We start from the raw sequence: 22,812 nt of genomic DNA, 5'->3' as shown, positions 1-22,812 counted from the left end.
AAGGCATCTCGCTCCTGTTGTTTTCTTTTCCTAGGCCTGCTCAGAAACGAGCAGGGATTTCCTGTGCACGCAGGCTGGGCTGCAAAGGCACAGCTGGCTTTAAACTGGGAAGCACTGGACAAACTGGGCGTACAGAGATCACTTGTAGTGGGCTTCAGCAGTAGCTTCATTCACATGACATATACTGATTAAAATTTTGCTGTTCTTCTAAAATGCTCCTCTGGATTCTGAAATATTCAATGTAAAGTATAAAAATACAAGTGAATAAAATTAAAGCAGAAAAGAATCTCATACATACACAATGACGAGTACCCACAAAACTATACACCAATGACCTGATCAGGTATTAGGTGCCTGCTTATAAATATCAAGCAAAACTACTATATTGTAGTTTTGTAGATCCAGATTTGCCAAATCAAGCTCCAGCAAAGCCCTGCTCTGAGCACAGAACATCATGCTGCGTCCTCTCCTGTTTACAGAGTTCTGATAAGTCAAATATTAATGGTATCGTGCACTTGAGAAATAAGTTGTGATTATAACACACTTGTGCAATGACACGTTAAGGATCTACGTCCAGCCTCACCACTGGTATTTCCTGACTTTTTTCAGCTAAACAAGTATAACCTCATACATCTCAACGTTTAAAAGAATGATATAACCTAATAGTAGCTTTGAATTTATGATTGTTTTCATTAAAGGAGCATCTCGGAGACCCCAGCTAACAACAGAACTCCATTGTGGTAGATGCTGTCCAGACTTAACCTGAAAAGCCCTCAGTCAGAACAGTTTACAAATCACATACAGAAGACATACCTAAGATGAAGGAAAGGAAATATTACTGTAATAATACTGATTTATGGAGGAAGTGACCTACCTAAGGTCACAAAGCAACTCTGACCCCAATATTCCGAATCCTAGCCCGCTGCACTAATTGCAAAACTGTTCTTCATCTTCCTCCTGAGATGAGGAATCGGCACAGCACGGCTGATGCTGCACCGGGATAGCTCAGGGCTCCAGCCGGGCAAGACAACAAAACAGTTTTACAGCTGCAGACAACAACGATGATTTTAATGATGGAAAGACAAAAATCTTTAGTTGCCTTCTCCCTTTGCCATTTTGTCTCAGGTTTTTTTTGTTTGGAAAATATAGCTCCAACACTCTGTGCGGGCTTTAAAAGGCCTTTCTAAATGAGGTACAGTATCTTCCTTGGTGGACTAAAAAGCTTTATTCTCACATAAGACTCAAAAAACATAAGCGTATGTCTCTTCTACAGCCTCTGTGTCGGAAAATTTAGCAGATACCATTGTCCTACCACCCGTCACCAAGTTCTCTACTCAAAACATCCTATTTGTTTGCAGGATATACTGGTGTATTAAGTGCATTTTGTAAGCATTACATCATGGCCACTTCACAGGTGAACAATCTGAGATTAAACGATACAAGATGGCTGTGTGCTGGATCAGCCGAAAGCTTGACACAAATTCAAAGGGTTTTTGAATTAAGACTCTTTATTCACAGTAAGGAACTTGCAAGATGTGCAGAGAAACCTGCTAAAAACCCCTGCATTTTTTAATGATTAACAGGATCCACAATACAGAAAACTGTCGCTGCAAAGACAAGTGGTCCAAGATCTTCAACTTACACTGGCTGAAGCTGATATTGAAGAACAGTAAAATGCATCACCTTTAAGCTCATGCAGAAGTAGCCACCCCTCCAGTGGCTCAACTCTCCTGGATGTTGATACGGCATTTGATTTTTAAAACACACAATACCAAGGTATTTTAGGTCAGTCCTAAGGAATTTAAGTGCTGGTTTAGTTACGGTATCACTAGGAAGTTCTATATATTTAAGCTGCTAATGTAAATCACCATTATGGTGATTAAACCATAAGTATCACAACGCTCTTTCAGCAGACTCAGTCAGAAAACACCCGGAGCTTGAAAGCCAACAGGTGTCCTTGTTAGTTTATTTTTGTCTCCATCTCCATGAAAGAAAGCAATAAGCTCCCATTCTGGGTTAGCAGATGGTCTATTAAGAGCCTCTTTTAATTGCATGGAAGCCAAGCTTTCCTTCAGAGCTGCATGAGCTGTGTATTTGTTGATCAGACGAATTTCTCCCTTGTGTGACTCTTCAGGAAAGTCTCCTTGCGTGTTCGTGGGAGCTGGACAGACTCACACGTCAAACCTTAATTGCTGGGCCAAGTTTTTCTTTCAGTTGATTTTTAGGTACCTTTAAACATTTAATTTAAAACACTAAAAACAAATAAGAGGTCAGCTCTTTAAACAGAGTCCATGTTAAACGAACATTTATAGGGTTACAACTAAGGAAACAAGTGCATTTACAGGGCTGCAAGAGAAAAGCAACTTGAGCTTCTGCTAGAAGTGAAAGGGGTGGGTGGGCGGGGAAGGGAACATAAAGAAAGTTTCAGGCAGTTTTTGCATTACCCACATATTTTGACTTCTGATATTTCTGCCTATCAAACAGTAACATGCACAGACTCAACAAGTAAAGCTCATCAGGGACTGAAATCACCACAGGAAAAAAAATCCTGAAAATACAGGCTTGTTATCCTCTGCCAGAGCAGCTTGACTAGAAGATGCTGCCATGGGGGAGAAGAAAGGACCGCCGTGGTTAGGAACCCAGGGCAAGCAATGCCGGTACTCTTAACCTGCTGCTGGTTTGCAAGCCGCAGACCTCACTAAAACAGGAAAGCACTGGGATATCCTTCCTGTTACCTGGACTAAACCCCATTTCATCCAGGGCTATTACGGAACAAAACAAGGGGGAAAAAAAATCACACATATTGTCCACCCTGTAAAATCCACAAAAAGATGTTTTGCTCCTCCCTCTGTCCCGCCTCTCTCCCTGCAGCCTGGCGCCAGGCTCGGCCCAGGGAACAAAACCCACGTCCCAATGACTGGTATTTGCAGACGTGAACCCATTGGCGACATGCAGCCATCAATACCTTCTCCTCTTACTGTAGGGAACGAAGAACGGTCGGGTGGCGTTATTGTTTTTACCCAGTTACATCCTCGAGCCTGTCATCGGGTACAGAAAAAGCCTTTATGCAGCAGTTGTACTGTCCCATTTCCTGGCTTCTGTCAGGCTTAACAAAACCCAAGTGCTAAACACATTTTGTGCCTTGGAGTATCAAATGTTCTTTGCTATCAGTCGAAATGGAGCTCTGTTCATTTTCATTATTGCTTCATATGAAAATGTTAGCTCTATTCATATTCCATATTCAAGATGTTTAACGTGGGTTCACTGTATGAAAAGTCAATCACGTGTGCATAAATTCAATATATTTTCCCCATTTATTACAGTACAATGAATATCTTACAGAGAGCAACGTTTGTGTACTGATTCAAAAATAGTATCTCTTTCTTTTGCCCAATTTATTTTGTATTTATTTGAGGTGAGGCAGGTGTATTTGGGTTAAATAAGCTTTATCATTGCTCAGGGTTTATTATGTTTAGCACAAGAAAGAAAGGTGGTGTAAGAGAAGGAAATAAAAAAATCCATCTTCGAAATCATGCCAGCAAGTGGGAAGAAACACTTTTGCTGATAAACAGGAAATATTTTATTTCTAAAGTTAACATTCTTCAGTAAAAAAACAAACACTTCAGCTAAATTTGTGGGTTTTAAAACAAACTGTGGAAAACATTAAGGGAACAAAATAGAAACCATCTTTCAAGACGGTAAAACTGGGACAACTGCAAACACGAGGTATTAAACAAGCCATGACAACGAACATACACAACAGCCAATTTTAACACCAATTAAACATATCTGCGATCAAAACCTGAAAAAAAAAACCTTTGAGAAATGTCAATCAAATTATTATGTAATAACATAAACCCTTTGCATTATTATTTCTATTTCAGGAAGCCGCACACGCTCCAACTAGTGTCCAGGTGTTCAAAGCACCCTACAACCAACAAAGAAGATAAATTAAGAGAATCCTTGCTCCAGAAAACGTGTGGCAGACTTCATGGCTAGAGGGAGCTGGGCTAGAAGGGCAAGAGCAGGATGATTAATTGATGCAACTCTGCTCAGAAAACCAGCTAATGTAGGTAACGTCCTGCCTGGGTTCTGCTCTAACTCCGCAAAAGCACCACTTCTGTGCTGTTCAGGGGAGTTTTGATCAAGACGGCAACGGTACATACCCTGAAATTGAAATTAAAAAAGATATACGTCGAAAACATCAGTCTTGGGCTTCCCCCCCACCCTTTCTGCATGTCTGCTCAATAATTTAAATGAGAAATCTAAAGGGAGTTTTCCATCTCTGTGGCCTTGTGCTGAAAGTGAAAACTGGATTTCAGACATTCTTTAATAGAAGAATTGTAAGGTTTCCTTCTGAATTGGAAAAGTAATTTTGCTGTATTTTCTGCACAGAGGAAAAAAATCAACTATACACATGGTTTCTTTCCATCAATCTGTCTATTCTACCAAGTTTTTTCACCTAATGGGTCAACAGCTTGAGCCCAGTTTTTGGACTACAAATTAACACGCAACACGCAGTGACAGCAATCAGCTGCCCGTAACAGGCACAGGTTTCTTAGGGGTAAACACGTGTATTTGTGCAAGTAAAATTAAGATTTTTATAGACAGCGTAATACATACAGAGCACGTGCTAGGGCGTAATAAGCACAAGTGACTGACGTCTGTCGGACTCCTGCCCACCAGTGCACCCACTCCAGGCATCCTGCTGTACTGCAGCGATACTGGGCAGACTGGGATGTTGCGGAGATCAATGTGTGAAAAGTGCTTTGAAGCTGAAAAGCAGGAAGTAAGCGCTAAGTATTATATCCCGTTTCAGCATGTCATTTCAACAGCTGCTCAAGCTTATGATAAACACAAAATACCTTGAAAAACGGCGTGCAGGTAAGGGAAATTTAGAAATTCAGCCCTAAGTTTCTACCTGCAAAATACCTGATGTGATCAGGCACCACGCAGCCACTGTAACCGATTCACGCTGTACAGAATGCACACGCAAGGAGATCCTGAAAGTGCCAACAAACACCCAAACAAACATTAAACTTTTCTTTAAAATATCGGGATCGAGGCAGCATCCATGCATTTCGCTTAAGCTTGAAGCATTAAAGGAACTTAATATTCTTGCAAAGAGAGGCGATCTGAAAGAAACCCTGCTCTTAATTTCTCTCTTCTGTTTAGATCCGTATACCAACGCCAAAACATCGATGACTAAAGCAACACGAATATGTTGTTATCATATTATTTACCTACGGTGGGGGAAGATAAAGAGTTTTAACAGAATGAAAGCAAGTAAAAAAACCCTCAACTTCAAAGCAAAAGCTAATTATGTGTTTTACTAATTACATTTTAAAAAGACACACAGGGCATTACCAGCGAACCCTGCAAAACTGAAAACACAACTGTGTCTCAGGCTGCCTTGGCCTGGAAAAGAGCTCCTGAGAATTACCAAGGGATTCCTGCTTCCCGCAAACACAGCGCCACTAATATTCTCCAGATTTGCTGGCCCTGCTACGAACCATCTCAAGAAAATGTTTACATTAAAGTCGGGTTCAGCTAGGAGGTCAGCTAACTTTAAGGCTTTAAGAAATCAGCAGCCGTCTTGTCTCCCTTAGCAGTGCAGGGGGATGGGGAAAGGGGTTTTTTTCCCCCCCCTTTTTTTTTTAAAAAAAAAAAAAGAGAAAATCATTAACTGGCTGCATGGACAAAACCTCAGTTTTTCACTCCATTTCATTTTGTGTCAGTGATGTGAAAGTTTGGGTTGTTTTTTTTTTTCCTCCTTGTCTTTAGGCATCTGTCAATAAATTGTCAGCACATCTCCAAAGTTTCTGCATACCTCGAAGCTGCTTTTAGACTAAGCCACGACATCTCGTGTTTAAACCTATAATGAAAATAAGAGGCGCCATCTCACACAATTAGCTGCGATTTTTATCAGGTTTCTGACTTTCGAACTGCACGTGTATATCAAGTAAACAAGATAAGGAATTTATATTGTATGTATTCAGCCTTTATTCTTTAAAAATTGCTTCGATGAACACCGAGAGGATGTCAGATGATTTTCTGTTTCATTCTGTACCACACAAGAATCAATACAATCTGGTTCTATTTGAGGCAGGCTCCTAAGCTTACGTCTTATTTACATCTCGCAACTGATAAATGATAGCAATAAAAGTGTGGCATTCCACAGGAAGAAAGTGAGATTACACTTCATCTAATTGTTTAAAGTAGGAGAAACAGTATTCCCACTCGGAAATAAATGCCTTAAAGGCTTCCACCAGTATAATTGTATTGCAAAGGTCTAAGAGCTTTAGGCTGAGCAAGAATAGCTGCAGATACAACAAAAAAAAAAGGTCTGCTTTTCTTATTCTTTATTCTTTTTATAGCTATGTAAACACGTCCATAAAAACCACAGCCTTCGTTCAGGTTTCTTAGAAATAATCAAAAAACCTCTACGGCAGTGTCTGCGTAAGAGACTGCTCATGGGCGCTGTTAAATGGAATCAGATGCATGTTGGCAAAGAGCACGAAGGCGACTTAGTATTTGCTTCTAACACACAATGCGTTTCGCAGATCCAGGGTTATACACAGAGTCCAGCTCACAGCAACTGTCCCATGAGATACGGGCTTGCACTGTGACTGATCAAATTTTTATTATTATTATTTTTTTAATCCCAGAACCAGCTCCTAACAGCACACAAACAGAGGGAAGGGAAATACCTGTGCCGTGTTCTGGTTCTGTCTCATTAACTTTAATTTATCTCTGTACTAAGTGCAACTATTTTACCAAGCAAAAAAAAGGCCTTGAGCATGCATGTGCAAGCTACACAGGTAAAAACAGAGGTAGCGACAGACAAGTAAAATCCAAATTAGAAATATTTTGCGTACAGAAATAACCTGAGTAAATTGAGAGATTGAATTAGCACAAGGAATGGATGGAAAAAACTTTTGGAAAGGAATTGTTACTGTCCATTTTTAACTCGCAAAGTTAGCCTTTCTGTAGGGTCTGACTTTTTCGAGCAACTCCTTTTCCTGCTCAGTGAATCCCAAAATGATTTCCAAAGCTTTCACTCATTTTGACACAAAGGATACAGGAGACTGTTTAGACTCCTAATAAGCCAGGAGCTGTTAAAGCTGCACAGTACTGTTAAACACTGGACGGCGGCAGCCAAGAAAACAATTCCTTGGAGAGGAAAACAGCCAGCATGTGCCCTCACGTAGGAATCACATACCAGAGGAAAAGAACTTTTTTGGGCTGGCGTGTGACGTGACTGTGAGATGCTTATTGTGCACGGAGGGGCTCCATTTCCCCGGCGTGCCCCTGGAGCTGGAAAAGGGACCTTTATTTCAGCCACCCAGCCTCGCCACCACCTGCCGAAGAGCTCAGTGCTCGGCAAGTGCTGGTGTTGCTGTCAGCTGGCAACGACTAATAAATGTTGGTGACATATTAATGTTGAATCTTCTGAAAGTCATGCAGAATTTTTTTAAATACTACTAGAAATGTTCCTTTCTTTTTTCCCCTCTAGTAGAAAAAGTCAGACACCCCTTAAGAGCGCTGCAGAGGTGCACACAAAATTGCGCTCATCTGAAGTCCAGTAATCTCTGACTGTACCGTAACAAGAGCACAGCGCAGTAATTAACACATCACTACCATATTTCTTCCAATTCAGCAAATTTACAGCTGAAAACAATTCCATGTAACCCAATTTAATTACATTAAAAATTATGCAACTTATTTTATTAAAACGGGATTGATTGCTCTACAAAGAATTTAGATCCAACAATGACCTTCTGTGCTACTGTAAAAGGTGTTCAAAACCCAATGAACACACAATGAAGGCTCTAAACCAGAAACTAATTAGCTCACACACAAAATATTAAATCTGTTTCACAAATTATGTAAATCATATAAAAAATGAGGTATAATACCAATGGCAAACTTTATAGTGCCAAAATGGAATAAGCTGTATGTATACCTGCCTTCAAATTAACTAAAGCAATTATACTGTAAAATCATTAGCCCAAGACATAGTTTAAAGTCAAGCTTTAATAACTTAATGCTACATGTATTTTCTAACCACAGAAAAAGCATAACATACGTTTACACTTCCCACTAAATTTAGAGGAGGTTATGCTGCATTAAACTGAGCAGGAAAAATAAAGTATTGGGGAGGGAAAAAAAAAAAAAGAAAAAAAGTAGAATGCCAAAAATGTTTACTGCAGGAAATAAGCACAAAATCAAACCATCATTTCCTCTGGAGCTCTGTTTCCCCATAAAAACAATGCATTATTATGCTTTTTGAAACACTAGCACATTTATTATAACTGCCACTGTCAGAAAACTTAATAAACAAGTCTCCTGAATTTTACATGATCCTGGCAATACTTTTAAATACCAATTATCTGGTCTCATGGCTCTGAGCGTCCTATGGCAAATAACTCTTCCTACTTCGCAGCCAGGGTAGCAGGAAGAAACAGCAACGCACGGTACCAGCGCCTCTGTACCGCACGGAGCGGCGCTACCTCCGCAGTCCTCAGGGATGGGCTGAAATGTTTAAATTTTTTTTGCAGCTGTGGAGTGCTCTGAGACCCTTGTGTGGAATCCTAAGGGGATTTCCAACCTGCCCTTCATCCTTTTAAGATAACTGCCGTGGAGCTTGATGCATTTAGGTAGGAGTGAAGGGACTTCAAATAAGGCAAAAATAAACAAGCTTTCTTACTCTGCTCAGATGTTAAATTTGTTATTGCAATTTTCACAACACAAGGGTGTATAAGACAGTCTTTCGTGCCACTGTGAGGACAAAGTTTAGGCACAGGGCTATGAATCATCTGCCTTTCACAGGAGATGGCTCTACTGCACTTCTATTGTGCCCCTGAGCTTGGCACTGGTGAGGCCCCACCTTGAATCCTGGGTTCAGTTTTGGGCTCCTCGGGACAAGAAGGACCTCGAGGGGCTGGAGCGTGTCCAGAGAAGGGCAGTGGGGCTGGGGCAGGGTCTGGAGCACAAGTGTGCTGGGGAGCGGCCGAGGGGGCTGGGGGTGTTTAGCCTGGAGAAGAGGGGGCTGAGGGGAGCCCTTCTCGCTCTCTGCAGCTGCCTGAGAGGGGCTGGAGTGAGGGGGGGGGCTGGTCTCTTCTCCCAAGTCAAAAGTGAGAAAGAACGAGAGCAAATGGCTTCAAGCTGCATCAGGGGAGGTTTAGATTGGATATGAGGAGAAATTTCTTTACTGCAGGAGTGATCATGCACTGGAACAGGCTGCCCAGAGAGGTGGGGGAGTCACCATCCCTGGAGGTATTTAGAAGACATGAAGACACGGCACTTCAGGGCATGGTTTAGGAGACATGGTAATGTTGGGTTGATGGTTGGACTTGATGATCCTAGAGAATTTTTCTAACCTTAATGATTCTATGATTCTATGTGGCCTTATGCATGTGTGGCTTCTCAGATGCTTTGGGATTTCCTCAGTGTAAAAACAAGATACTGTGCGAGTAATTTATGTCTGAAAACGAGCACATCCAAAATACCTGCAAAACAGTTTTCCTGGCCTGATTTGAGAGGACTGCATTTTTTGGGGGGTGAAGCTAAAAGCCAAAGCACAACTGTGATGCATCCATGTGTGGATGTATTTAAAAATAAAGACGACAGTTCAGCTTTAACAAATGACAGCTCACTCCTTTTAAAATTTCTTCTAGCTGTTCACTGCCAAGGTGTTACTGTCAAACCTCTAATGGACAGAAACACTGGATTGTTACAATTTTTTTTTATTTAAAAGAAAACAGCTTTTCTGTACATCAGCATTAAGTCTGATAGATTACGAACTACACAAGCTAAGATTTGGTGCTCCACACACCTTCCGAACCGCTGGGGTAATGCACTGCCACGGTACACAGACCCTAAACACTGCTCTAGGAATAGACGTGGCTTCGGTGTGTTACACAGGAGAAACTGCAGAGGATCTTTCAAAAACTGAGTAAAGAAAGGCAAGAACTTTTCCTCTGTTTCCAAAATACTGATTAATAAAAAAAGCAATTTTCTGAATTTTTTACAGAGCTTTAAATGCTCGAAATGCAATGGGAGACTGATCCGTAGCGAGGTCAACTGGCCAAAGATGTACAACAACTACTTTTGTGTGTATACGTATCTACAATCACTAGTCCTGTGTAATCAATACACACAGCCTCCACATTTACTAGGGGCTGCTAAAATACTGTTCTAATATCACTTTCCTATAAAGAGAACTACAAAAACGATGGGCATATGCTGGGAAGAAGTACTTGGGATGAGGAAGAGAAAAGAAAGAATTACAGAGGGAAGAAAATGGGAAAATCTGAGCCATATCTGGGCTAACCTGTAGTGAAAATTAATAATGTCCGCACAGCCGAGTGAGAAAGGAGGACAGCAAGGCAGATCGATGATTGAATCTTGTAATGAAATGCATTTGATTGGAAAAAGTACTTCCTTGCCTCAAAGTATTCTCCCAGTGATCACGCTACGATAGAAGTTGTCTCCTAAATAACAACCGCCTCTTGACGTTGCATGACCACCTCCCTCACTCTCTGCAAACAGAATATAAACATTATGGTAATCACAGTGACTGATGACATGTAAATATTTAATACATGTTTAGGTTTTTTGTCTTTAAAATGCGTTTTAGAAAAGAAAGTAAATCAGTTTCCAGAGCTGACTCCAAAACTTAGTTGTGGAGAATAAGTATCGAAAAGACGACAGTCAAGGCAAGTAATTTTGTCTGCTTGGCACTCTAAATTTAAGGGAAAAATACTCACTGGTGCAAACTGCATTTCTAATTTGCCAAAATAAATCAAAATAAGATCTTTGTCCTCAAACCAGATGCAACAAGGCCAGCTCCCTGAGAATATTTTGTGTGTGTCTTTTTGACTTATTGCTCAAATCTGCCCACGTGCCGAATGCCGCAGCACTCGCTAACCACTTGATCTGCTTCCTTTGAAACTCATCATCAAATGCTCATTTCTGTACAGTTAATGGCAGTGTCTTTGCAGTGGGCTTTCTTTTAAAAATGTAAATCCAGTGTCTTGGGAAGGTTTGGCTTTTTTTTTTTTTTAAAAAGAACAAAATTCACGAACCTGTGAAGTCTCATTCCGTGCTTTTAAACAGCAATGTTAAGTAAACATATTAAAGGAAAAAGATGTCACAAATCTGAAAATTCCTTAGAGTTGTATTTCCCTTCTACAAACTTCTAATATCTTACTAAACATTTTCTGAAAGAACGAAATTATAGCCTTTCCATCTGTTGTTTAAGCAGCCCTAAACCCCTTTTTAGCTTTGAGAAATTTATATTTTTAAGGGAAAGAGAGAGAGAGACAATAAATGAATGAATAGGTCATGAAATATCCTAAAAACAAACAGCAAGTAAAACATCATTTCAACTGCATTACAGCTCCAATTACTACTTACACCCCATTTTCCTGGGTTAGACTGTATCTTGATCAATGATATCCCAGCTGGTTTTAGTTGAAAAAGTTTCCATTTCTATGTCTACTAATGGTGCCACAGATAAAGAGGGAGAAATCCATCGCATCTGCCGCAGAACTGAAATTCCATCGAGGGATATATATTCATATATGCATTCATGAACTGAAACCGTCAAGGAACATATATATTTATGAACCCTTGTCCATACACATAACATTTAGAAATATAGAACTCTGAACGGGAAAGTAGAGTGTGAGAAGCATACCGGTATTAAAAAATATGCCAGGAAAAGGACTGCAAATCTTCTATCTCTAAATACTGAATAAAAGACCAGCAGAAAAAGCGGGATGTTTCTGCAAAGTTACATGAGAAACACCCAGCTTTACCATATCATCCTGTAGCACAATATTTAATTCCCACTTCTAAATCTTCTAACAGCACATTGTCTGCAGACACATATGCAACAGTTAGAGAAAAAGAAAATAATACATGCAAGGTGAAGCACCCCCAGGAAGTGACCGCTATAGCTCAGTGGATCCTTACACTGCGCCTTTCCCTTGTTTTGTTGCTCTTCCAATTTACAGTGAAGTGCGGGTATAAAAATGCCTTCAGAAAGGTGGCAGGAGGATATTCTCACTCCCTGCATCTGTACAGCTTTGGCAGAGAAAGAAGGCATGACAAAAACACAGTAGCCTGTTTTAAACAAGCAGTTTCCTCTTCTGTGCGAGCTGAAAGCATGACCGAGTCGGCATCGGTCTCTGCCATGCCCGGGGACCGAAGGCACAGCCGGGTACCTGCAGCCAGACACCGCGAGCCCAGCGTGACCCGCAGCATCCCCATCCCAGGCAGCGAACCCGCCCGCGAGCTCGGCACATCTTCCCACAGCCACAGGCTGCTCCATCCATAAATTGCCAATAATATCGGTGTAGGGGAAAGAAAAATAAAGCTCTAACCAAAACTCGCCTGCGGTTTTGTTCATTTTACTTCTCTCCACAAGTATTGAGGTTTTTGGGTGCTTGCTTCCTTTTCTTCTTCTTTTTGGGAAGGGGCAGAGGGGAAGGCTCAGCCCATGGTTAGAAATGGTACATAAACCATGAAAATACCTCACCACATGCACCAAGGCTGCAAACATTATTTTTTCCCTTAAACATTGCTACTGCATGCTTAAAAGACAAAACAGAGGAGCTTGAAGCAAAGATTTGGCTAATAGGAGTAAGCTGTAAAGCCCAACTACTTTGACAGGGTCTTTTTCAAATTCACATTCATCTTCCAAGCAAAGCCAGTCTGGCATCAAGGATTCAACAAGTTATATGGTAACTGGGTACTTGTGTGTTCTTAAAATAAACATTTCTTCTCTTTACGTGGAAATGTCATCCTTTTCAATTTACAACTTTGGAACCAAAAGCCCCTGGAAAAGTATACAGAAAAAGCTGGAAAAACTCCATCCTAGTTTGCAAAACTGAAGTAATATATACAAAGGAAATGAACCTGTGATACTATTGCTGTAACACAAACACTCACTGTCCACTGCCATATTTAATTCACATTACGTGCTTTTTTTAATCCCGGGTTCTTCAATTTATCAATGAAGAGGCACATTAAAAATGAAAACTTTAAAAATTGCGTTTTTGTAGATGCTGATGTGTTCAAGGCCAAAACAATCTGTGAAACAAAGAAGGAAACCACCTTACCACCTTTTTTTTTTGCTAGTGGATTAATACAAATTTCTGTTGGAAGAACAGGGTGGGGAGGAAAATAGGGGAGAGTCAGAGATACTGGTATCATTTTCTTTAGACATTTAGGTTAGATATCCAATGTGTTGAGTCCTCTCTCCTGTCTCTCTTTTCAATGGCTTTACAGGAATCCTTGGTTCCCATTTGTAATCACATGCCAAACAACTTAGGTGTCTGTTAGCCTGTGTTAGCCAGTGTGAATATTTCCTTACATGTTAAAAGAGGATCCTGAACCAAATCCCTCAACAGGAGCCATTTTTAGTTCTGTTTTTCTTTTTTAAACATTTAGACCCAAATTTCAGGGCTCAAGTGTGCCTCCGTATTCAATTAAAAGAATAGTTAAAGAGATTATAGTCAAGCAACCATATGAAGGCATGAAAATACTCTCTGTAGCAAAAATTACTTTGTTCTGGTTTTGTTTCTTTTTTTCTTTTTTTTTTTCTGAGTATACATTTCAACATAAACTCTCCTGTACAAGCAGCATATCCCCATCTATCCATCCCAAAATGTTTTGTGCTCTATGCACAGCTCTTCCACAGCCAAAGCCAGATTTCCCATGCATGCAGGGTTCGGTATACCAAAATCCATATTCATGTTACAGCCAAAGCACATAATTTAATTTGTGGACCTTTTATGAACTATGTAGCCAAACTGAAACAGCCACCAAAAACCCAAGCCTGACTCTTGCCTTTTCTGTCCTCCTTTTTCTACCGCATCGTGTTAATAATATATTTTCCCATTGGATTTCTTCTTGTCTAAGGAAGGGACCGACCTGCTATTGATCAGCCATTCAGACATGGTGCAATTTATTTGAATGAGCAATATGAGATTCGAATGAAGGCACTGGCTACCTCTGAACATCCTCACGTGTGTACGAGATCACACATTGAAATAAAACACAGCTGGGTCGAATTTGATGTGCTGAGCGCTCAGAAAAACACACTCCCATTACGCTGGAGATGAAGATCTGGAGGGCTACACCTTGCTACATGATAAGCTATTGTTTGGTGAGGAGGGAAATATGCACCATGAGCAGCCTGTAAACACACAATTCAGAATTAGTGAAAAAACTGGGAAAAGGCAATGTTTAGAGCCAGAGAGAAGAAGCCATCCCATGCCATCACAGAGTTGAGACTTTTGGGTTAAGAATAAGGAAGGGCATTCTGAGTGTTCTGCTTCTACCCTTCAGATGAAGTTTTATGGTTTTTAAAATACACTGCAAAATGGGATTCCTCCACCACAGTTACCCAGCTGTGTTGCTTTGGCACTAGCCAGACCAAGCACGGGGACGCTGTAACAAAACACTCTTCACTTGGAGTTATCCACTGGACAAACTTCTGGGAACTGACTCACGTTCTGTACTGCTACAGAAAAAAAAAAACCACATGGACATATAACTTGTACCATTCTAAGTACCATGAAACCCCAATTTTATGGCCTATGTGTAGCTAAGATATTTTTATCCTCTCCATTACCAGGGAGGATGCACCTCCGATCTGATTGATGTGGTGAGCAGCCACATACCAGAACCATTATACAGGAATCTGTGGCAGCCTATTGCTATAGCAACTGCCAATAACTAAGAACATCAACAAAGTTGTTTATTCATCTATTATAACTCTGATTTTGCTTGTTTGGGCTGAGACATCTGAACAGATGACTGCCAAAAGTGAAAAATACGCAAATATTATTTTTCTTATTGAAAACCCTAACAAAACTCCAATTATCTCAAAATTATCATGCTCTTAAAGATCAGGTAAGAGGCCAGGAATCAAGAAATCTGAAGTGCTAATACTAGTCTGGCCAGTGACTTGCTACACAAATTGACCTAAGCTGCTCCAGCAGAGCCTGGGAATGATACATGGTTTTGCAGCGACAAATATGACGAATGATACCTGGTATTGCAGCGACATGTTTATAGGGCGATCCAAAGAGACCCATCATTATATTAATGAAGTACCTTCTGACACTGCTTTGCTTTAACACAAATAAATGCTGATGCTGCACATATGGTAAAGGAAGCTTAACGGGCAAGCACACAATTTAGCGAACACTAAGTGCTCCTAAAAAGTATTACTAGGACCATGAAGTTGGTTTTTGTCTAAAAGATGAAAACCCAATGCAGCCTTCTAGAGCCACCATTGCTGCATCTCACAGGCACTGCAGTTCGGTGCCTCTTTTTTCCCCCCTCCTTGCTGCCCTCTATCCATGCAGCTTTCCAACCAGACTCTCTTCTCTGGTTTACCAGCACAGCTTAATGAAAAGGCACAGTCATTCGGATGAAGAAACTGAAGTCAACCCAGGGAACCTAGACCACAAGGAGAAGGCAGACGAGTCGACCCAGCAATGACTTCCATGCAGCCTTACACAGCAGCATTTCCAAATGGAAACTCTGGTTTCTCCCTTGAAATGCTTTTGCTGTATCAATGTTTGGTGAAAATATGACATTTTCCAGGAAAAAGCCCATGTAACCTCCTCCTGTTTCCCCTCCTCTCATCCCCCACGTTCTTAAACGTTTTAGGCTGCTGCTGCAAGTGGGATCAAAAAGCACAGTTTCAGAGAAGACAGGAAAGCACTGAAGGAGCTAAAGTCCTCAGTAACAACTTTAGGGGCAAAAATACCCTGGTATTTATATGTTATTTTCTTCCTCTTCTGGGGTACAGGCAAAGGACAAAAAAGCTCAGGCCCTTCCTGCTTTCAGTAAACCTCAAATAATGTTGATAGTTTAGCACTTGGTTTCCTTAGGAGTGATGAGAGAGGAAAAAAAAAAAAAAAGTGAGTGGTCTTTGCTATCTCTGTATTTTAAAGCTGGTCAGAAAATGGTTTCCTGAGAAGAACTCTTCCCTACAAGGGAAAAAAAAAGATTTCTGGTTTACCACAAAAAGGCAGTTTCCTACAGAAAGCAAAATCCCTTTCAAGAAAAGTATTAGTGCGATTGAGAACCTCATTTTCTGTTAAAGAACAGCTTGCAAATTTTTTTAGCCAGCTGTTACTGTTAAAACTGTACAGAATTGGTCATCGTTTACTGCTTCCTGCATTATCAAATACTACATCTGATGCCCCAAGACCGAGCTTTTCAGGGCAAAAACTGCCCCTTTGTGTGCATACAGAGCACCCAGCAAACACTGCTTGAGCACTAAGGAAGTTAAGGAACTAATGAAGTTATGGAAATATGAAGATAATGAACTCTTTCAAGTGCCATTCCAATTTTTTTTTTTTTGCCATACAGAGGATCTATTTATGTTCTAAAACTCTACCATCTCTAACTCTAAACCAAAACATTAAGTTGTTAACGTTTTCTCTATAATAGAAGTAGGCTGCCTGAATTGAAAAATACACAGAATGGTCACATTTGCACTAACAGTCTTTAAATCCTCACTGAAAGCTTAATGCTCTGAAGGAACATCTTCCGAAATGCCAATATAGAATATTAGTTTCTATTTTACTGACAGGCCACAAAAAATAACCACACAGTGTAATATGATGCATTATCACCTCAGAAGCTAAACATGGTGTCAAATTTACTGAGCCAATTGAAATCTGTAGGAAACTGGAACTCTTTTATTATTATTATTATCATTTCAGCTTCATTGTGGTGCAAGTTTCGAGCTCCGCTGTGTATTTGAGGTTCCTTCGTACTGGCCAACAACAAATCCTTTGGAAGGGAGTCAACGGCAGAGAGAAGATAGCATTTCGGTGGCTCCGATTCCCGGGATAAGCAAAGAGAAATGCTTTAAACCCAACGGCATGGTGACTTCTTTGCTGAAACATCTCTGTTTCTCTCCCCACCTCCTCCGAGCCGCACGGCTCCATTTGCCTACCCCTGCTGTTGTCTGGGCAATACAAGGGATGCACGAGCATGGAGCAGAAAATAATCCCGTCAGTGGCAGCATTAACTTTTCACCTGGATATTCATACATGGATGAAGGCGGTGTACCAATCTACTGCCCAACCTCTCCTCCCCTGGCAAAGCCCCTGATCCTCCCTGTGCCTGAAGGGAGCAGAGCAGAGGACCCCTCGCCCGAGCTTAGGTTACTCGTTCAAAAAAGCGCCTGGAAAATAAACAGTCATCAAATGCAACTCCAATACATCTCAAGCTGAGAAAATAATTAGTTCATGCTAAAAATGTTATAAAAATGAAGAGGTAATAGATGAGCAAATATAGCTCTGCATATGCACTGCTCCAACAACTGTAATCATGAAAAGTATTCCTTATACCTCTCAACCTAGTATTAACCAGCAACAGAAGAGGTAAAATGTCAAACTGTTCAAGAAAATACATACGTTGAGGAAACAGGCTCCACTTACAGTGCCAAGGTGTCCTCATATGAATTTGAAGGTGGGACTTTTTAATTAGAGTATGCCACTCTGGTCCCACTGCCAGAGCATCATTTAAATATCAAATGGAAACAAAAAAGCCATGAGATACTGTCTCATCTTGGTAACATGGATGTCACACATGGTTATATACGCACATGTGTGTGTGTGTATTTCTCTGTATGTTTTGTTCTACCTTAAAAGACTGGTTACACTGTCAGCCCATCTGGGGCAAAACCCAGCTCAAGTCACCCAAACGCCACTTGTGATATCTCAGCTCCCCTGCAAACACGGCGGAGCACAGCAAAACAAGCAGAAAGATGTGAATTCTCTTACAAGTCATTGTTTGACACCCATGAGGCCAAAGTCACCTAAAATTTAATGCAAAATGCAAAAATATTAAAGCAAAACCAACAGGAGTTCGACTCGGACTCTTCTGCAGAATTCTGCATCAAGAAAACATCGAAAGAGCAGTTTAGCCACAGAGGTGAGAAGCCCGTGATACCGCAACAGAGGTGGTTTCAGCAGCTAGGGATCAGAGACTGCTTGGTGACTTGGCTGGAAACGAGATACTGCCTCGAATCCCGACCACAGATCTGAACAGCAGAGCCGTGCAGGGAGCAGAGAGCAGCTCTGACCTGCATGTCTCAGCATCACCTAGGTACGAGGGAAGCGCAGCTCTGTGTTACGGGGATCAGCATTTTGGGGCTGTTGACAGCAAAGCTACAAGGCCAAATCTTGACCTGAAACACAATTATCAAGGAACAGATGAAAGAAGAAGGGGGGAATGATGAACGAGGGACTCGCAGGACCTGGTGTATTTGGGCAAACTCTCATGGTCCCAAGGAACAGTGCTGACAAGCGGCTTCTGACAAGCTCCCTGTTCTCTGAAGCAGCCCTGGCGTTACCTCCAGGCTCGGAGCAGGGGCACAACCCAACGGTGCAAGGGAACAGGAAAGGGAGAAGAGCCTTGAAGTCAGAGGAAACGAGCAAAGGGGTAAAACCAAAACAGACGTAAGGAGTAAGCGACAGTCACTGGAGTGGCTTCAGTGAAAGGTGATCATCACCTTCTCCCAGCAGCACCTTTAATCATCCTTGATGCAATTTCACTAAAGCAAATTCTATTTAATTTCATTGTGCCTGACCAAGCAATGCAATTCCTACTAGCTGGACACTTTCTAGCCTTCATCAGGCTTTTGCAATAGCACTCATTCCCTCGAATTTATCAGTGCATTTATCACAGCGGTTCCAAAAGCGCCAGCTCCATGAGGCAGAACCTGGTGCTCAATACTTTATTTGTATTCAGCAGATCGACCTTTGCATTCTGTCCTGGTACGCTGATAATTTCCCCTGTTTCCAAGAGAACTCCTACTGCCCTGCCACGTAATCACTCCCTCGTTTGACGAGCAGAGCACTTTCCTTCACATAAGCTCTGGCACCTCGCATATTTATACAGCATTTAGCAGTCTAACCGGCCTTAGGTTTAACCCACAGATATTTAATTTTGTTCCGCCACAAGAACAACAAAACTCAGCTATTTAGATTACTGGATTTAAACCCAAATTTAACAATTGTAGCAATCCTTTTGAGGAAAAAAAGTATAAATCATATACAACAATCAAAGATGAATTTGAGAATCTCTACATACAGGATGTAGTTAAAAACAACCCCAACATGTATCTTGAAGCAGTGAGATTTTTACTGTCAATGTAAAGGACATTGGACGCTCAATATAAAAACCCCAGAGAGTCTTTCCCTTCCAGTTGTTTCAGTACACAATCCCGCGTAAGCAAAGCAGCATATTAATGGTGGAAGGAGATTATAAATGATAGCGATGTATAAATAAATAGGTAAATGTTCTAAAAAAAGAAATAGTTATTCAAGTTCTTCTCATGCATTACTCTCAAAATACATCCATCATCATGTCAGCTCATCCTTCGGAAGTCAATATTTCTTAAAGTTTGGGGTTTACGTTTGCATCGTTTGCCATTTTAACAGTAGAAAAATGTGATCTATGTGACATAATTCATCTTTAGCTTGGATTGGATCCAGGTCAAAGAGCTCCATATTTTCAGCCCATTAGTCATGGGAATTAGAAGTATTATACAGTTGCTTTTAATTGGTAGTTCATGCTCAACCACTGCAATCCAGTCTATGATTGCAAAACTAGCTAAATTATATTCTCAATAAAACATCATCCAGCCTACAAAAAAACCTGTCCCAAAGCAAACTACATCTCGCATGCATAAGTAAAATATAACTAGCTCCACACTCAACGATCATGGGAAAAATGTTGATGACCAGCCACAACTGGCCGCCGGAGCAAAGCTCCAGCGCAATGCCACGTTCCACCCCAGCTCCCTTTCAAAGGAAAGTCGTTCTCAATGCTTGACTGGTCAAACACAACATTAAGTAGCAAGCACTAAAAAGTTAATTGAATGTTTGCCAGGAGACGTATGCCCCATTTTTATACTGGATAATTAATTTCTTTGTTTTTATAAGAATTTTAAAGAGTGACCAACATGCACCCTGAGGGTAACGATCACCATTCAAGGGAGACTTCTGACTCTTTGTGACACAGGACTTATTTGTGCTTGGAAACACTCCAAGATTATTCTTATGTAGGTGCTTGCTTTTAACATTACATTGCTCACGGATCTATTTTATCTTAAGGAGCTGGTATCGTCGCACACCTCTCCTAAAAGACGACCATTTCAGTTTGAGAATCTCAAAAATAAATTTGTTCTTAACACTGTTTTACAAGCAAGCTAGAGAGGCAGAGGTGAAGCACCTTGGGCTGGGGGCATGCTGTAAGACTGCATGGCTGCAGAGGAGGGGCCATCTCGACTTCTAGTCTTGTACTTTGAAATTACAAGGGCTGGCCTTTCTCATCATGCTAGTCTCTACTACACGCAGTAATGGGGCTTTGCTGTTAACAGTGTGAGCTACTCATTAAGACAAACTGCAGTTCTGGGGTTCAAACTTTTTTTTCTTAGGTTACTATCAACCCTGTCAGGATTAATCGTTTTAAAGTATACTTAAGCTGTCAAACAGTTCCATATTTAGAGCCAGAAAGGAAACATGGAACACCAGCATCTCACAACATGTGCCAAAGCTCCAACGTACCTGCGGACTTCTGGTCTGCTACTGTTTTGGAATAAAAATCCAGAATGATCCTTACCATGATTATGCCTTTGCTGCTAATGATGAATGTTTCTGTAATTTAAATTTACATTTAGAAGTCATCGTTCCTAGACCGTTGCAATCTGTAACTTCTCACTTTCCACAAACAAGTACTTTAAACAGTCACTCTCTCATACTAAAGAAAATATCGGTAAGTAAACAAGAAACATTGTGTCCCTCTCTTCAAACCCTCCCTGTGATGGCTGTAGGAACTACTGCTGATTATAGCTGTTAGGAAAATGCAATAGCTATGTATGTGGAATTTAACTTCTTCAGGCTTTGCCTTTAAACATGACCAGCTATCAGAATGACTGGAGAGACAATGAACTCCTGAACAAGCAAACACTAAAATTTCTTTAAACTTTTAAGCTTTCATCTCTTTTAAATAAAAGTTCACACAGTTTTTGGACTCTGATTTTTGATTGTCATCCCAACTGCTACATCATCTAAAATTAGCCCAGTTAACATAACCACAGAATCACAGAATCGTTAAGGAATGAGATGGTTTTTACAGGCAATAGAAATAGAACCAGCACAGCAGACTGAAAAAGTAGCAGAGCGATGACACAAGTTTAGCTGCTAACCTGGGCTTGCTCCTGCAGGTCTCGACACGTCTCCACTCCAAAACAATGAACAGGCATTCGCTCTGCATGGGTACCTCCAACCCTCTTAGCGTTATCACTATTAGATGATGCTTAAAGAAGTTTTTCTTCACTGCCTGAATACCTGTACAAGAGCAAATTGCAACTATTCACATCATAAAAGGCAAACTGGTGTAAAGGTGTTTGCTGATGAAGCATCTCGCTACTGCTAGCTGTACCTTCTTCTCTCAGCTGGAATTGCTGCTGGCAAGAGGAGAGCTGTCAGCAAAACAAATTCTGCTGTCCACCTCCCTTTGGTCTGCTCGCTCTCTAGGTTACCTGCACGCTGCTTTGGGGTACAAGCATTCACACTGTTACGACACCTTCCAGTTTTATTACTCCTGGGATTACAATTTTCCTGCTTGAATGAAATAACCCTCAGCCTTTACACTGCAGCTCCAAGTAAGCCAGGGATCTGAGCTGAAGGGCACAGTGGTGTTCTACTGGTGAGACTCTGGTGATAGGCACAAAGGTTAGTGTGGATATTCCCATATGGAAGCCTGACCTTGTTGTCCTTGCTTGCACCTGGAAATGTAGCCCACCAGTACTGATGATGACACAACCTAGGGCTCTTCCTTAGTCAGCAAACTCAGCTGGAAGAAAACTCACTTGTCCTTCCAGGAGAGCAGCAGGGAGAGACCGAGGCGTCACCAGCACGTGGATTGCTGCCTGCAGCTCACGGACACGTCCACACGTCCCAGTTTGAGTGAAGGCAGCACCAGCCCTGCAGTAGAGCAGCCCAGTCCAGGGTAAAAGCACCTACAAACCAGATCTGCAGGTCTTCTACATGTGGATGGCAACAGATTTCACTTCAAATCTAAGACAAACTGGAAGGAAAATCTCCTCTCTTCACACTACCAAAATGACAGAGATGATGTAAACCTGGTAACTAGTTCTTTTGCAAAGCAAGAAAACCCTGTACTCTGCCCCCTCCCAGATTTTTGTTGACATGATGACAAATAAAAAGAGAAAACCTACTGTTTCTTGTGGAAGCAGAAATATTTTTAATAACATGCGCGCACACAAACATTTAGGAGCAGACAAAGCTGCGGTGTTGATGAGGGGCTCATGGTGTCCCACCAGCAGCCCACAGCAATAACTGGCTTTATTGTAACATACGCCAGCTGGAAGAGCTGGAGAAGCTACTGGGCTGACGGCAGCTTACATCGGAGGTTGTAGCAAGCTAAGGTTTATACGCTGTCTCCTGTTCTAAAATAAAGCATGCACATTTATTGATCAAACATTAATTACTTAGCTGCACATGCTTTCATAGCTGTAGCCTTTCCACACACTGTAGTACCGTGCTTTAACACGGCCAGTCGAGTTAAAGCCGATATTCCACTCACACTGGCAATTTTCCACTAACAACAAAACCAAGTCTAGTAGATGCAACATTTCAAAACGCATGTAAACTATTTAGATGAATTCTTTTTATTGACAATCCCAGGGGAACAGAGAGAAAATGATTTGTTTTACCCTCAGAGCTCAAAGCTCTCTTG

General features: G+C 41.2%; 1 protein-coding gene across 3 annotated transcripts in view; it reads right to left on the bottom strand.

Moving 5' to 3' along the window:
- The window catches only part of TAF3 (TATA-box binding protein associated factor 3), a 119,228-nt gene that overhangs the window by 52,119 nt on the left and 44,297 nt on the right, over positions 1-22,812 (bottom strand). Inside the window, exon 2 of one of the 3 annotated variants that reach the window (XM_064442749.1) lies at positions 21,257-21,398. The exons of the other annotated variants lie outside the window; for them this stretch is intronic. The gene's annotated coding sequence lies outside the window, so the exon portion shown is untranslated. The remainder of the gene's footprint in view (positions 1-21,256; positions 21,399-22,812) is intronic. 3 annotated transcript variants of the gene reach the window in all.

This window comes from Phalacrocorax carbo, chromosome 1, assembly GCF_963921805.1.
Source record: "Phalacrocorax carbo chromosome 1, bPhaCar2.1, whole genome shotgun sequence".
NCBI classification, from domain to species: domain Eukaryota; kingdom Metazoa; phylum Chordata; class Aves; order Suliformes; family Phalacrocoracidae; genus Phalacrocorax; species Phalacrocorax carbo.
The sequence above is the reverse complement of the archived record's forward strand: the minus strand, read 5'-3'. Positions and strand labels throughout refer to the sequence as shown.